This window comes from Lissotriton helveticus, chromosome 1_1 (genome assembly GCF_964261635.1).
Source record: "Lissotriton helveticus chromosome 1_1, aLisHel1.1, whole genome shotgun sequence".
In the NCBI taxonomy this organism is placed as follows: Eukaryota; Metazoa; Chordata; class Amphibia; order Caudata; family Salamandridae; genus Lissotriton; species Lissotriton helveticus.
In genome coordinates, this window is record NC_136057.1 from 1,863,542,607 (window position 1) to 1,863,558,190 (window position 15,584).

General features: G+C 50.4%; 1 protein-coding gene across 12 annotated transcripts in view; it reads right to left on the reverse strand.

Moving 5' to 3' along the window:
- The window catches only part of RC3H1 (ring finger and CCCH-type domains 1), an 885,277-nt gene that overhangs the window by 542,580 nt on the left and 327,113 nt on the right, over nucleotides 1–15,584 (reverse strand). The window lies entirely within an intron of this gene.

A 15,584-nucleotide genomic window follows, 5' to 3' on the forward strand; every position in this document is an offset into this window, starting at 1 on the left:
ATTGGCATTGTATATGACAATGTGTTGCATTACATTTTTAGCAAATTCTGAATTGGTGTATAAAGATGATTTGCAAGATGATAGCTGTTGCAAAATATTAAGCAATGTTGGCAATAATATTATTTTATAATAATAATGTAAGTTACTGTTGTACTTATAAGCATTTTGGTACCGCATAGTGATATTGTGGTGCCCCTGAGTGATGCCGAGTGATGCTGTGGTGATAGGATAGATAGTGAGGGCGATAGCTAGAGGGAGGGCGAAAGATAGATAGAGGGAGGGCGAAAGATAGATAGAGGCAGGGGGAGAAAGAGATAGAGGGTGTGCCAGGGATTGAGTGTGGGCGATGTATGGAGTGTGGGGCGAGGGGTGGGGCGAGGGGTGGAGTGGGGGGCGAGGGGTGGAGTGGGGGGCGAGGGATGGAGTGTGGGGCGAGGGATGGAGTGTGGGGCGAGGGATGGAGTGTGGGGCGAGGGATGGAGTGTGGGGCGAGGGATGGAGTGTGGGGCGAGGGATGGAGTGTGGGGCGAGGGATGGAGTGTGGGGCGAGGGATGGAGTGTGGGGCGAGGGATGGAGTGTGGGGCGAGGGATGGAGTGTGGGGCGAGGGATGGAGTGTGGGGCGAGGGATGGAGTGTGGGGCGAGGGATGGAGTGTGGGGCGAGGGATGGAGTGTGGGGCGAGGGATGGAGTGTGGGGCGAGGGATGGAGTGTGGGGCGAGGGATGGAGTGTGGAGCGAGACGGTCTGTGAGATCATGGGGAGAGCTGTGAAGTCATACACATGTCTTAGTGAGCAAAGAGTAGGCGGTGACGCCTGGTATCAGGGAGTGTGCCTGGAAACCGTCCCTTTGTGTAGATTTCCATGCAAACTCCGAATGGATTCTGTGAATCTGCAAACATATTCAGCTTGCCCAATTCGTCGTCATGAATCTGAGTCACAGAATTATGCAGTTTATGTTCTTCTTATGCCTTGGTTAGTTGTTCTGAATTATGTAGTCAGGGCCGACCTCCTCACACAAACCATTCTATTGTGAACACACACCTATATCTAGTGACTGTGTCACTCCTGCTTTAATTACGATTACACAAAAGATGGACCATTGGCCTCAGACGTCCAAACAGCACCAGAGAGACACGTTTTCTAGACAAACATGTCACTCTGCCAAGTAAAGCGCGAGACAGTCCGACCCGTGGCAGCCTCGCCGCATGCAGCAGAAAGCATAGAGTAGCTGAAACCGGATTCAGCAGCGTGAAGGGAACCGCGGAGCCTAAACATTAAACTCGATTCCCTGTAAAAGAGAGAATAACCGGATAACCCTTACGTCTGGCACGAGGACAAACGCATTTCAGACTTGGGTTAATTCGCTTGCACTTTCTCAGATACTATGCTGGCCTTGTGCCTCCTCACGCAGAAAGCTTGGAGATGTTAAACTTGAGCGGTGCACTTCTTGATTACAGAGTTCACAACAATCACGGCATTGTCATTGACTATATTGTGTTGGTGATCTGATTTCACGTCACAGTCCTGGTGCATGTCACACTGGCATGTGTACTCTGTTAATGGCAGCGTTATCTGTCCCATCAGCCTGCGCCCCCGACATCAAACTACCCGTTTGCCTTTGCATCCTACTTTATTTTGATCGTTTTTTTTTTAATATAGCGCAAATATGACCCTTGCCGGTATCGGAGCGCTTTACAAATATACAGAGAGCAGAGCAATAATAACAATAATATTTTATTCATAGCGTGTTAATCCTTGCAACTGCAAGAAAGTGACGCCATAATTTTCTGCAGACTGCCCTTTCTATGGAGGGATACACCGCCAAACTACTACAAGGTGCTGAAAGGTGAATGTAGCAAGTTTACCTCCGTGCAGGCTTTGCACCAACGTGACTAGCAATGCACCAACTTTTCAGTCTTCTAAATCCTGTTATCAGTCATCATTTTCTTAATGCCCATTTTCATTTCTACCAAGAAAATAATCTCCCATAACTTTGTCCCAGGCAAGAGATCTTTGGGCATTCATTCGCCCAGACTAAAAAATTGGATGAGCAAATTTTGGGGTTTTGTTGGGCACCTACATGGACTGTCCAACTAATGACGACAAAGCACATCCACGCCGCTACCACCGAACACACCCCTCCCCAATGCGTCACACTTTCCCACCATTACATGCACGTGTTTCAGGCTATGGAGTTGTAAACCAGCACTCAAGTGTGTGAGTACTGGGCCCGCTCCCTCCAGTCAAGGGACAGAAGGTCCTAATCCTATTAGCGTTACATGTGCTGATTAACATGTGAATAACACAAAAGCCAATGGCTGAGACCTCCTGTCCGCTCTACCATAAACTGTGCACGTAGGTCTGTCGTCACTTGGTATAGGCGCAAGAAAACAAGCACATTCTGAAAGGAAAGTCCTGATTATTAAGTTAATTGTAGCATACTTTAACTATTGTGGCATGCCATGATAACGTCTTAAGCTAGCTCTGGCGTTTGTCGAACATACTGCATTCTGGGGCTTGTAGTTTATTTTTAACATTGTAAGTATTTACAGAGATTACATTTGCTGTTGGCTAAACAATAAACTAGGGCTGGTCAAATATACTTGGCAACTATAACCGGGTGTGGCAGCAGACCAGACTTCGCCATTGGCCAGGCTTCTACTGTTACTGAAGTGACGCAAATAATAATACGTCTCAAGCACACTGAAAGCATTTCCCTGGTGCAGGCTTTGACGCACGCAACTAGAACTGCAGTTTGCGTACCACAACAGCCAATCAGACACAGCGAGAGGGAAGGAGGCGAGGCAGAGCACAGAACGAGGCCTGCCCAGGGATTTAACTCCCCTTTTCAACAATTTACAAACCCCAGCAGTGGAGAGCTTCGCTAATTGGCTTGATGTAAGCGCTGGAAGGAGCCGCGGGACGTGCGGCTACAGCACCACCAGCTCACCCCCCTCATACACCCAACGACAAAGCGGGCCCACTGCGTTTGTCAGAATCTAATGTTTCACAGATCACAGGTGGTGAACACTTCGGAAGTGTAATTATGGGGAAAGTGGAAAGAGGCAAAGATGGGCGCGCGAGCCCTGCCAGGCACCATTACACACCGCAGCCAGCTGAGTGAGAAAGACAACGGCACATCTGCATGGGCTCTGTGACATTCGACGCGTGGGCTGCGAGGAGGGCGCTGTGGGGCTGAGGAGGAGAGGGGGTCTGCGAGGGGTTAAAGGTTGGTATGGACCGCTGCCATCCCGACCCATCCCATATGTGATGCATTCCGACGCCTCAGCAGACTTGCCCGTTGCATTCTGGTGCTTGTAGTCCCGAGCGCATCAATGTGTGTATGGGCTGAAAATAACGTATACTATTTCTTAAAGACACATCCCGGGCTGAGCTTGGAGTTACACATGCCATGGGGCTTCTTGGCATCTAAGGGGCGGGTGCAGACAGGATAGGAGTGGGTGGGTAATCTGTCTTTTGCCGATTCTTTTTTCACATCTCTGTCCAGGCCTCTGTCACTATCGATTAGTGCTCCCCAGGTCACGCCTGCCTGTCTCTTCTCCACTTAAAAACTCCAAACTATGAGTCTGCCGTGGAAATACCTTTACTCCCGTCTCTCCTGTCACCCGTCCTACGGCATGGAGTGTAAGAATTACAGAATAGGATATAGACACGCCTTTCCAGGCAGGTATACACCGCACCTTGCTCCTTGAAGACTTAAGCCAGCTTTTACAGCACGTAATGAAGATATTGATGTTGCGCAAATAGCAAATCTTAACGCCTCTTCTCTTCACCCTGAGAACCGTTCTCATTAGGACCCAACACAAGGAGTATGTCATCAACCTTCGAAAGATGAAAGACTGAGTCAACGTGCCGTCATTGTGAGCCGCAGGTTACAGAAATTACCGTACTAGGTGCACGACCTGCTGAGTCATCTAGACAGAGTTTCGATCTGAGATGTAAAAATAGGATTTGATATTCACTTTTTAAGTCTCCTAATACCAAGTCATGTGAAATGTACAGTAAAGTGAAAAAGAAAATATTAAAACCTGCTCCTCCAATGTAATTTGCTCCACGTGTATATTTTTAGGTCTCGCCTTTTCCATTCCGCAGGAATGGAAAATGGAGAGAATTCTAGTGGTCAAAATACTCGTCAAACCAAGGGTATTTTGGTGCGGTTTTCTTCGAGTTCACGTGGCCACAGGCACGCGCTTTTGGGCTATAAACTTTCACGGCCATCTGTCCCCAGCTCCAGCACCTCCCCTCTCTCTCCCCGCACACAGCGTTACTTGGATTTCTCCTCCCCCTCCCCAGCCAGCTTCCCCCAGGCCGTGTTCCCTCCCCTGCTACCCCATCCTCATTCATCCCTCGCACCCCCTCCTCACTCATCAGGTCTGCAAATCTGCTTGCCTTCTGTCCCTTAATCTCCCCGTGACTCCCCCCTTACTTCTCCCACACCACTGCTTCAGGCCCCCACCATTTGCTCAGGACATTGCTTGTTTTAACTTGATTCACGGCTTCCAGCACGTTTCTTTTGCTCTTCTCTTCCGTTTCAGTGCCTGCCATTTATTGCAGAGTTATGCTTGCTTATTTTACCCATAGTTTGTCTTCTGCCAGCCTCCTTTTCTCTTCGCTACCCTTTTCTATGTTTTTTCATCTTTGTTTTCTCACTGTACTGCCTTTGCCCATCTCTTTCTACTGTCTCTATCTCTTTTTTGCCCCTTCCCTTCTGGATGATGCATGTCTCTTTTCTGTATCGCACTTTGTCTGTTCTGCCCCACCCAGTCTCTCCCGTGGGTGCACTTACATTTCTCTATCATTTCTCATTGTCTCCACTTAGTGTCTTTATTGCTCTCTTCCTCTCGTGCGTTGATCTTCGTTTTTCTCATCCACATTGCCTGTCTAATGCATGTCTCTTTCCTACTCTGCCTTTAAAATATTGGAATTCCGAGTTTCCCATTCACTCTCCTAGTCTCTTTATTGCTGTCACTCTATCTCTCGTTGCTATATTTCTCCCAGAGTATTCTATCTCTTGCCTGTGTCTGTTTGTGCACCCATGCTTTTATTGTCTGTATAGCTCTCCTCTCTCCTCTCTCATTTCTCCTCCCCTTACCATTTGCTCCTGCCTCCCAGAGCTTCAAAGGGATCTACTTCCTCGCCCACTGCTTCACACTTCACGGCCGCCAGGCCGTGACTCCTTTACCACTGCTTGTTAGGTAACCTGCCAACTTGGCTCACTAAATGAAAGTGGCTGTAACCCCCTGGGGATATTAAATGGCAAGGTTAAACTATTTTCTCGCTCGTTAAATTATGTCATTTTGTCTCGACTGATTAAAGATAAATACATTTGTAATGCGAAATCTGCCGAAGTGCTTGGGAAAAGATGTTGCACCCTGCATTTCTCAAGCTACCCTGCAGCACGCATTAAAATGTATAAACATGCATTGCAGAATACACGCAGAATGTCATTCCTCCATGTTCCCATCCTGTGCCAACCTTTATGGCTCACTCGCGTGCAACTAGCAATGATTTTGCCTTAAAACGGAAGTCTGATATGTCATTTTCAATGTGAATATTTACATTTTCAATGCCCCACCCCCTGCTTGAAGCAGCCCATTCGCTAACACGGAGGCCTTTCAATTAAAGTTTAATCTAAAAGAGGTCGGCATAATTTACACACTGTCGCTTTCTGACGAAAAGGTCAATACGGGCAGTTTTTGAAGAAGAAAGTCCCATCAGCCTGCGCCCCCGACATCAAACTACCCGTTTGCCTTTGCATCCTACTTTATTTTGATCGTTTTTTTTTTAATATAGCGCAAATATGACCCTTGCCGGTATCGGAGCGCTTTACAAATATACAGAGAGCAGAGCAATAATAACAATAATATTTTATTCATAGCGTGTTAATCCTTGCAACTGCAAGAAAGTGACGCCATAATTTTCTGCAGACTGCCCTTTCTATGGAGGGATACACCGCCAAACTACTACAAGGTGCTGAAAGGTGAATGTAGCAAGTTTACCTCCGTGCAGGCTTTGCACCAACGTGACTAGCAATGCACCAACTTTTCAGTCTTCTAAATCCTGTTATCAGTCATCATTTTCTTAATGCCCATTTTCATTTCTACCAAGAAAATAATCTCCCATAACTTTGTCCCAGGCAAGAGATCTTTGGGCATTCATTCGCCCAGACTAAAAAATTGGATGAGCAAATTTTGGGGTTTTGTTGGGCACCTACATGGACTGTCCAACTAATGACGACAAAGCACATCCACGCCGCTACCACCGAACACACCCCTCCCCAATGCGTCACACTTTCCCACCATTACATGCACGTGTTTCAGGCTATGGAGTTGTAAACCAGCACTCAAGTGTGTGAGTACTGGGCCCGCTCCCTCCAGTCAAGGGACAGAAGGTCCTAATCCTATTAGCGTTACATGTGCTGATTAACATGTGAATAACACAAAAGCCAATGGCTGAGACCTCCTGTCCGCTCTACCATAAACTGTGCACGTAGGTCTGTCGTCACTTGGTATAGGCGCAAGAAAACAAGCACATTCTGAAAGGAAAGTCCTGATTATTAAGTTAATTGTAGCATACTTTAACTATTGTGGCATGCCATGATAACGTCTTAAGCTAGCTCTGGCGTTTGTCGAACATACTGCATTCTGGGGCTTGTAGTTTATTTTTAACATTGTAAGTATTTACAGAGATTACATTTGCTGTTGGCTAAACAATAAACTAGGGCTGGTCAAATATACTTGGCAACTATAACCGGGTGTGGCAGCAGACCAGACTTCGCCATTGGCCAGGCTTCTACTGTTACTGAAGTGACGCAAATAATAATACGTCTCAAGCACACTGAAAGCATTTCCCTGGTGCAGGCTTTGACGCACGCAACTAGAACTGCAGTTTGCGTACCACAACAGCCAATCAGACACAGCGAGAGGGAAGGAGGCGAGGCAGAGCACAGAACGAGGCCTGCCCAGGGATTTAACTCCCCTTTTCAACAATTTACAAACCCCAGCAGTGGAGAGCTTCGCTAATTGGCTTGATGTAAGCGCTGGAAGGAGCCGCGGGACGTGCGGCTACAGCACCACCAGCTCACCCCCCTCATACACCCAACGACAAAGCGGGCCCACTGCGTTTGTCAGAATCTAATGTTTCACAGATCACAGGTGGTGAACACTTCGGAAGTGTAATTATGGGGAAAGTGGAAAGAGGCAAAGATGGGCGCGCGAGCCCTGCCAGGCACCATTACACACCGCAGCCAGCTGAGTGAGAAAGACAACGGCACATCTGCATGGGCTCTGTGACATTCGACGCGTGGGCTGCGAGGAGGGCGCTGTGGGGCTGAGGAGGAGAGGGGGTCTGCGAGGGGTTAAAGGTTGGTATGGACCGCTGCCATCCCGACCCATCCCATATGTGATGCATTCCGACGCCTCAGCAGACTTGCCCGTTGCATTCTGGTGCTTGTAGTCCCGAGCGCATCAATGTGTGTATGGGCTGAAAATAACGTATACTATTTCTTAAAGACACATCCCGGGCTGAGCTTGGAGTTACACATGCCATGGGGCTTCTTGGCATCTAAGGGGCGGGTGCAGACAGGATAGGAGTGGGTGGGTAATCTGTCTTTTGCCGATTCTTTTTTCACATCTCTGTCCAGGCCTCTGTCACTATCGATTAGTGCTCCCCAGGTCACGCCTGCCTGTCTCTTCTCCACTTAAAAACTCCAAACTATGAGTCTGCCGTGGAAATACCTTTACTCCCGTCTCTCCTGTCACCCGTCCTACGGCATGGAGTGTAAGAATTACAGAATAGGATATAGACACGCCTTTCCAGGCAGGTATACACCGCACCTTGCTCCTTGAAGACTTAAGCCAGCTTTTACAGCACGTAATGAAGATATTGATGTTGCGCAAATAGCAAATCTTAACGCCTCTTCTCTTCACCCTGAGAACCGTTCTCATTAGGACCCAACACAAGGAGTATGTCATCAACCTTCGAAAGATGAAAGACTGAGTCAACGTGCCGTCATTGTGAGCCGCAGGTTACAGAAATTACCGTACTAGGTGCACGACCTGCTGAGTCATCTAGACAGAGTTTCGATCTGAGATGTAAAAATAGGATTTGATATTCACTTTTTAAGTCTCCTAATACCAAGTCATGTGAAATGTACAGTAAAGTGAAAAAGAAAATATTAAAACCTGCTCCTCCAATGTAATTTGCTCCACGTGTATATTTTTAGGTCTCGCCTTTTCCATTCCGCAGGAATGGAAAATGGAGAGAATTCTAGTGGTCAAAATACTCGTCAAACCAAGGGTATTTTGGTGCGGTTTTCTTCGAGTTCACGTGGCCACAGGCACGCGCTTTTGGGCTATAAACTTTCACGGCCATCTGTCCCCAGCTCCAGCACCTCCCCTCTCTCTCCCCGCACACAGCGTTACTTGGATTTCTCCTCCCCCTCCCCAGCCAGCTTCCCCCAGGCCGTGTTCCCTCCCCTGCTACCCCATCCTCATTCATCCCTCGCACCCCCTCCTCACTCATCAGGTCTGCAAATCTGCTTGCCTTCTGTCCCTTAATCTCCCCGTGACTCCCCCCTTACTTCTCCCACACCACTGCTTCAGGCCCCCACCATTTGCTCAGGACATTGCTTGTTTTAACTTGATTCACGGCTTCCAGCACGTTTCTTTTGCTCTTCTCTTCCGTTTCAGTGCCTGCCATTTATTGCAGAGTTATGCTTGCTTATTTTACCCATAGTTTGTCTTCTGCCAGCCTCCTTTTCTCTTCGCTACCCTTTTCTATGTTTTTTCATCTTTGTTTTCTCACTGTACTGCCTTTGCCCATCTCTTTCTACTGTCTCTATCTCTTTTTTGCCCCTTCCCTTCTGGATGATGCATGTCTCTTTTCTGTATCGCACTTTGTCTGTTCTGCCCCACCCAGTCTCTCCCGTGGGTGCACTTACATTTCTCTATCATTTCTCATTGTCTCCACTTAGTGTCTTTATTGCTCTCTTCCTCTCGTGCGTTGATCTTCGTTTTTCTCATCCACATTGCCTGTCTAATGCATGTCTCTTTCCTACTCTGCCTTTAAAATATTGGAATTCCGAGTTTCCCATTCACTCTCCTAGTCTCTTTATTGCTGTCACTCTATCTCTCGTTGCTATATTTCTCCCAGAGTATTCTATCTCTTGCCTGTGTCTGTTTGTGCACCCATGCTTTTATTGTCTGTATAGCTCTCCTCTCTCCTCTCTCATTTCTCCTCCCCTTACCATTTGCTCCTGCCTCCCAGAGCTTCAAAGGGATCTACTTCCTCGCCCACTGCTTCACACTTCACGGCCGCCAGGCCGTGACTCCTTTACCACTGCTTGTTAGGTAACCTGCCAACTTGGCTCACTAAATGAAAGTGGCTGTAACCCCCTGGGGATATTAAATGGCAAGGTTAAACTATTTTCTCGCTCGTTAAATTATGTCATTTTGTCTCGACTGATTAAAGATAAATACATTTGTAATGCGAAATCTGCCGAAGTGCTTGGGAAAAGATGTTGCACCCTGCATTTCTCAAGCTACCCTGCAGCACGCATTAAAATGTATAAACATGCATTGCAGAATACACGCAGAATGTCATTCCTCCATGTTCCCATCCTGTGCCAACCTTTATGGCTCACTCGCGTGCAACTAGCAATGATTTTGCCTTAAAACGGAAGTCTGATATGTCATTTTCAATGTGAATATTTACATTTTCAATGCCCCACCCCCTGCTTGAAGCAGCCCATTCGCTAACACGGAGGCCTTTCAATTAAAGTTTAATCTAAAAGAGGTCGGCATAATTTACACACTGTCGCTTTCTGACGAAAAGGTCAATACGGGCAGTTTTTGAAGAAGAAAGTCCCAGAATCCGCCCAAAGTAACACGATTACTTTTTATCTTTTAAATTGCTCTTTGATATAAAACGCGAGAACAATACAAAGTTAAACGTTATTGGACCTGCCAAACACTTTGTAAGATGAGCCATGCACGTGTCTAAGCCCCTCCCCAAAGCACAGACACTTTTGACAATGGTCTCGGAGAACTAAACCCCCTCTTACTGTAGGCCTACCAGAGGCGGCAATGTTTGTATTAATAAAGCCTCGCCGTGCCCCCCACCTCCAGTCACACCCCCGTCACTCCGGGCTCGAGCAGCACGTCCACCCCCCACCGCGCGGGAGCCGCATTGAAAGGGGAGGCAAACAGCTGACCCCCATCACGAACCAGTGTCAAGTCAGCTGCTGCCTGCCTGCCCCACGCCCCCCTCCGACTCTCACAGCCGGGTGTCTGCATGTAACAACAAACACACTGCGTTATTCCCTCCTGCCTGCATGAAAGGCAGATACAGGGGTGAGCATCTCTCAGTACTACAATTCTTGGTTACCCAGCTCCAGTGTCAGCAGCTCTGGCCCTTACGCCACATCAACGTGAGGGTAATTTGAGCTTCTTCCCTAAAAAAATTTTGACTTCCGGTTCAGGGCAGTGAAGCACCGCTGGTGGTTGCTTATTTACCAGGAAGAGCTGATGCCTGCTCACAGCATAAACAGTGTTTAGGGGCATCTTAAGGCCGAACGTATTTTGGGGGCCCCTGTTCGGGACAGCTTTGAATTTATGATCCTGTTTCAGCTCTTTTTCTTTCTTACAACCATCTAGCTCCCCCTCTTCCTTCATCCTTCTTTAATTTCCGTATTTCTTGCCTTTTCTTAGCCTCTTCTTGAATATTCTTTCTTAATTCTGTGCAGTGCATTTCCCATGTTCTCCTCTCCAAGGTCCCCTCCCCATCGCTCTTATGATTGCCTCCTCTCTTCAAGTCTTCTTACTCATTCCCCTTCTTTCTTCTCTCCTCAATTTTGCTCGCAGTTCCCATTATCACTCCATTTTCTCATTCCTAATTTTTTTGTGAATGCTCCCATGCTGCAGTTTCACTTTAACAGCGGCCAGGCCCCTTTCTTTGGAAGCAACTGGTCTAAAGAAAGGGACGCAGCCTCTATGAATGTGAAAGCGCTGCATGGGCACTAGTAATTTGCAATCCAATAGATCTCGCATTTGCGAGAGTTTAAGCTATCGCATTGCCAATAGCTCAAACTCTTGCAAAATGCGAGACCTATTGCATTGCAAATGCTTGTTTAAAGCATCCCCCATTCCTCTGAGGCAGTGGGATTAGTTTTAGAGGTCGGACGAGTCGAAGCGGGCCGAGGACATGGCCTGGGCGGACGTGTCCCTGGGGCTGCGAAGGAGGTGTAGCCGCGGGCCTGGGCTCGCACCTTGAAATCGTCCAAGGATCGCAGCTGTGTAAAAGGGAGAGAGAAGCCGCTGTAAAGGAAAACAAGATGTGCGCTCGCACTCCCAAAAACGAAACCTATCGTGGGGCGGAACTTCCGTCTTCTGAAGCACGTGCCCACGGAGTGCCTGGAGGAGCAGTGGCGACGCGGGACGCGGGGCTCCCATGCCCGAGGGAGAGCCCCGCGTAGGCTGCAGATGTCCGGAGTGGCGGTAAGTGGGCCTTACTTGTAGGGGGGGCGGCAGGGGGGGGGGGGGGTGTCGGTGCGCTTGTGTGTGTATGTGTGCGCGCTTGTGTGTATATGTGCGACGGTGGGGGAGGGGGTGTCTATGTGTACGTGCGTGTATGTGCACTCTTGTGTGTGTCTCTGTATACGACGACAGGGGAGGGGGTGGGGGGTGTCTCTGTACGTGTGTGTGCATGTGCGCTCTTGTGTGTCTCTGTGTATGCGCATGCGTGTGTGTTCTTGGAGCTTTCGAGGAGACAGCAGCTGGCCACAGCGAGCGCGTTCGCGTGGCCCGCTCCGATCGCCTCCTCGGAGAGGAAATGCGCGCGGCCAGATGCTGTCTCCTGGAAAGCTGCGTCGGTAACAATAGATCTCTGGCGAGACAGCGCTGCGCGCTGTAATCGCCACGAGACCTAAAAAGGAATTTCCCTCACCCTCAGAAGGGCCCCCAGACAGGTGGCCAACTGCACAGTGTGAATGTCATCTCACCCAAGCCCACCAAACCACCGATTCTCACCCAATCAGCCCCGTCAAAAGGCTACAGTACCAGGACCATTCGACCCCTCTTACTAGACACTTGAGACTGTGCATAAGTTCAGGCATCAGCGATCTCGTTCGCCGTCCCTGGAGTGACATGTGGCAGAGTGACACTCCGCATATCTGTTCCATCAGAATCCGTCCCTGCCGACCCCTTTTCAGAGTCGGTCACTCCCAGCAGCGTTGTTCTGCTCGCCTGTGAGATCTCAGTCTCAGCCTGCAGGGCTGCCGACCTCTCTTTCTCCGTCTGTGTCGTGGAAGGCTTCTGTGTCCCAGGACGCCGTCATCTGGTAAGCCTTGTACGGCGCGGTCGCTGTGCCTCCGCTATCTGTCCTCCAGTGCCTCCCACTCCATCCGTCACTGCCCGGTAGGTTTCCAAACAGCTCCATGCCTCATCAGGGTCATTATGGAAGAATGTTTTGCCATCCAATGTCACTCGCAAGCGCGCCGGGAACACCAGGGAATATTGAATGCATTAATCTCGGAGGGCCTTCTTGACCGCCAGAAACGAGGCTCGATGGCGTTGTACATCAAAAGTATAATCCGGGAAAAGTGACACATTATTATTTTCCACTCTGTATGGGCCTGCGGTGCATGCTTTATGAAGCAGTAGATCCCTGTCCTTATAATGGCGCAGGCGGGTCACCACCGACCTGGGTGGTCTTCCAGGTGCCAACAGACTGGCAGGCACCCTGTGCGCCCTCTCCAGGGTATAGAATGGCATCAGGCCCTCCGGAGCAACCTCAGTATGCAGCCATTGTTCCACGTAGTCTATCATGCTGTCCACTTCCACTCCTTCCGGAAGGCCCACTAGCCTTAGGTTGTTCCGTCTATTACGCCATTCGGCATCTTCGGCGCTCTTTTCCAGCACTTGGAGCCTGCGAGTGACTGCTCCCATCTGAACATTCATTGTTTTCTGAGCCGGTTCTAAGACCTCCAAGGTAGCCTCTGCTAGCTTCACTCGGTCGGCCAGCTTCACATGATCTGACCGTAGGAGTCCCAGTCCCAGCGACACCTGAGCAATGTCTTGTTGGAGCGCCTCCTTTGTGTCCGTGATAGCTCGGAGGATCCGATCCACCTGCTGCTGCATTAGCCCCTCTGGGTGCGGCTCAACCACATCTCGCTTCTGCTGCTCCACATCCTCATCCTCCGGTTCCAGAGGAGCCCCCCTCTGTCGGTCTCGTGGCTTCCCCATGGGTGTCAGACGACCTGGTTCCCAGTCCCGGTCTCACCTTCCAACACCTCCTGTAATCTGGTGACTTGGGTCCCCCCAGTTAGATGGGGGTATGGGTTCTCAGAGTCGCCAGCCCTCGCCATCCACAACGATCCCGGAGGTTCCTCACCCGTCTCTGCTTCCTGTAGGTCTCCCAACTAGGCAGTCCACTCTCAGGCAAAACCTCTAGCCGCCAGGCGAGGAAGCATCAGACCCATCAGGACCACAGCAGCATTGTCATTAACCCCGGCGCTTGAAATAGTCCAGAGGAGTTCTCCAGTCTACAAAGCCAGCCTCCATGGGAGGAGGGTTCAACAGTCAGCCACCGAGCAAGTGTTCCAATCCAGGGTTTGAAGCCGCTTCAAGCCACAGGGGGTGACTGCTCCTGCCCACCAGCGTCGCCACTCCCTCAAACACCACGGAGCACCCGGTCGGTCACGCCTCCAGCCCTAGGGCGCCACAAATTACCTCGGTCTACTCTTGCACCACAAGCCAGGTAGCCCCGCCACATCCAGCCCCCACCGCGGGTCCGGAGGTCTGTCTTTGCTTCCAAACAGCCCCACCGCAGTATACCACTCACGCTGGAATGTTGAGCAAGTTTACTCTTGTCTGTTGGCATAACAGCGGGCGGCTCCACGTCGCTTTGAGTCCGTGAGGTCGAGTCCCCCAGTGCTGCGCCGCGGCCTTCGCCACTTTCCCCAGGCCGCGGAGCAGAGTGGGGTCCAACAGCGGGCAGGGCCAGTTCCCCACTCGCAGTCAAGTAATCAGGCAGCGACTTATACCGCCCGCCACAGTCAAGCGTAGGGGCCTATCTCATCCCAGACGATAGCACAGTTGTCGCTCATGGGCCGCCGGACCGGGATCTGCGCCCGTCCTCTCCAGTAATACACCGGGCAATGCGCAGTCCTCCCCGCTTCTCTTCCACCGGCAACTCATTGCGCTATTGCCATCACCCCAGGCAGCGGGACCGCAGCAGCAGCAGTCCTACGGCCTCTGTACCCTCCAGCACTTCAGAGAAATAGGCAGGTTGTCACATTCCCTCCTAGTCCCAGCACCAGTATGAGCGCAGAGCCACCAGCTCCACAAATGCCCCCGCAATTACCAGCATGTTGCGGTCGGCACCGTCTTATCAGGTCCAGGCCGGTCTCCCAGCTTCTCATGCTCTACCAGCTCGATACCAGCTCACCGCTATGCCGCAGTTCCTGCTCCGACCAATTCCCGCAGGACACTCAGGGTGCCAGGCTTGGAGGCAGATCGGCCCGTCCCCACTCGGAAAGGCCGGATTTCACCCTGATCCCGACGTGGCTCACCTAAAATGGCGGTCAGCGCTGCGGGGACCAATCCAGCCAGGAATAGACAACAATCCTTCATTATGAGGGTTGCCGCAAAGTCTGTGCTCCGTCCGATCCACAGGAAGGGAGCACCAATACCCGCCGGCTGCTGCTTCTTTCTCTGCACTACGCAGCAATACAGTGGTGAGCTGCCCCAGTCAACGATCCCCCATCAGCAGGGACGAACACGTGTCCTTCGTTGTCTCAGCTCCCCTTGGGATCCCAGATGTAGCGAGCAGGCGGACACCAGTCCTGCAGGGGCTGCAGACCCGCAATGCACCCAGTCCAGCAGGGCGCCAACGTCGTCCCAGGCTCCAGAGAACCACGAACTTCACCATCTTGGAAAAGTTGGGCCGATCTAGTCTACTTGCTCTGCCCTTACCGTTCGGATCTTGCCTGGTATGGTGTTGGTGCACAGCTGGTGGGTGCCAGGGCCCTTGGAGGCCAGAACCCGATGCTCGGTATCGGTACAGGAGCTCCCTGCTCAGGATAATTTGTGGAGGTCGGCACGGAGCTCCCAGCTCCAGCGACCATCTCCATCAGCTCCGTGGCCACGCCCCCCTGCAATGCAGTGCTTATGACCTCACATATTACATCACTCGTAACATGGCCAGTAACATCACTGGGGACATAATCCAGTGACTGAGTGCTTTGGAAAAGTTTGAGTGTTAAATATTCATACCAAGGTCTGTTGGTGAAGCAGTGGGTTTATGAGTGCCTGACTGGATGATTCAGTGGGTGTGTGACTAAATGTATAAGTGAGTGATTGGGTGTTTTAGTGAATATATGGGTGAGTGATTGGTTGTGTGAATGTCTATCTTTCGGTCAGTTGGCATCTAAGTGGTTGTATCTGTGTGCGAGTGGGTATGTGAGTTTCTGTGTGGGTGAGTGATTGGTTGTCTGAGTACCTCTATGGGTGTCTGAGTTACTGTTTGGATGGGTGGGGGTGACTCCTTATATGGGTGAGAGTGG